We start from the raw sequence: 1,939 nt of genomic DNA, 5'->3' as shown, positions 1-1,939 counted from the left end.
CTGAGACCAGGTCTGACTCCACAGCTCTGTCCTGCTCTGTGTCTTTCCCTGCTGCTCTCAGGTAGGAGCGGGAGCTGGAGGCTTTACTCTGGGATAAGGGGGCTCCAGGCTTAGGAAGGCATTCCTCTAGGAATAGCAAGCTTCATGCAGGACTTCATGCAGAGTACCAGGTCCAGTCACTGGGCACACATGTGCAGGTCTGAACATGGGCACATGTGCCACAGGAGTCCCTAGGGGAAGATATCTGCATCTGAGCATATGGGACCAATATGCATTACAGGGTGTGTGTGTGTGTGTGTGTGTGTGGACAAGCCTGCATAGTCTGAATGTGAGAGAGGGTATGTACCTCACTGACTGATACAGAAATATCAAGTGGGAGATGCAGGTGTGTGATCACGTCTGTGAACGAGGAGGTTCCTTTGCAGGGAGGGAGAAAGGATGGTGGAGAAGGGTTCTAGGAAGTGTGTATGCCTTCATGTGATTCTGTGAGGCCTGGAGTGTGTAGCTACCCTTGTCCATGCATGCAGAGGTTCTTGTCTATGCCTCCACGAGTCATGACTGTTATAGTATGTGTACCCTCTGCAGAAGGAACTCACAGGCACGGGGGTGTAGGATGTTCCAGGTCTTTGTGTACTGAAGAACACGCAGTGATGTGAGTCTACCTACGAGGCACACATCCTGCAATGTGCACATTTGCTGTTGAGGCATATATGGCACCCTGGGGTTGAGGTGCGGACTGATGTGTGGGAAGGAAGCCTGTCTTCATGTGAGAGACATGCCCAAGAAGCAGGCATGAGTGTTCATCAGAGGGCTTGTGGAGGGTGTTTGCCTATGTGATGGGTGTGTCTATGAGAGGAAGCCCACAGTGTCTTCTCTCTGAGAATGTCCACAAAGTCTGACAACAAAATGGGGACAGGATGGAAAAGAACTCTCTTTAGAGTCATCAGACTTGCACTGAAGTCTTGGCTCTCCCACTTGTTGTCATGGGCTCTTGGACAAGCAAGCCACTTAACCTCGATTTCTTCATCTGTCAAACGGGGTGAAGACTGAGTAGGAGAATGTGCATTGAAATGCTTTTAGATTGGAAAGTGCCGAACAAATGTGACCATTAATCGTCTCTCAGACGGCTCAAAGAAAGGTACCACTAGATGGGTACAGGCAGGGGTGGGACCATCTCAGAGGAGTGAAGAGGATTAGGGTTCAGGGTGAGTTGACACCAGAAAGCTGTTAGAACTAGTTCTCGAGGAAAAAAGGAATAAAGTTTGAAAAACAAGAAGGATGGGACCAGAGAAGCTGACCGCCCTTTCCACCTTGTTTTGGAAGAGAGTGAATGCTGAAGGACAGAGCCAGGGAGAAGCAGGAAGGTGGGACTGGCCAGGATGGGCACAGCCTGCCCTGACACAGCCTCTTCCCTCTCTCCAGGTCCCCTGCAGGCCTTGGCCCCTTTCCTCATCTGTAGAAACACTTGAGTAGCCCAGGTAAGAAAAGCTGAAGCTAGAGCACTGAAAATCTAGTGAGACTGGGCATTAGAGCCCCAAAGCCAGCCTATGGAACTCTAGTTTCTGCCCTGTGCTGGAGAGAATATCTTGGCTGTCAGGCGCTCCTTACCTGTGACCAGGGGGTCCAGGGACAGATGAGGGTCAGAGATGGAAATAGTTAGATTTCTGCTCCTGCAGGGAGCTCAGGATGTTCTTCCTTCCCCTAGGAGAGCCCCAGCTTGAACAATAGTTAGTTGCTCCTTTTACCCTGGCAGGTTTGCTAGGCTGCTCTTCTGGTTAAGGGGTAACCTCAAAGAGGAAGGGACTCACTGGTAACTCTTCTTGACTCTTGAGCATGGTGCTAGGTTTTGGGGCTCCCACTGAAGGGGAGAGCCCAGGGAGGGAAGGGGAGAATGGGCAGATGGGAGGGCAGCCAGCTTTTGCTCACTCCAGGCACAGCC

The sequence above is a fragment of the Hylobates moloch genome, unplaced genomic scaffold (assembly GCF_009828535.3).
Source record: "Hylobates moloch isolate HMO894 unplaced genomic scaffold, HMol_V3 SCAFFOLD_16, whole genome shotgun sequence".
NCBI classification, from domain to species: domain Eukaryota; kingdom Metazoa; phylum Chordata; class Mammalia; order Primates; family Hylobatidae; genus Hylobates; species Hylobates moloch.
Note: the sequence above shows the minus strand (reverse complement) of the source record.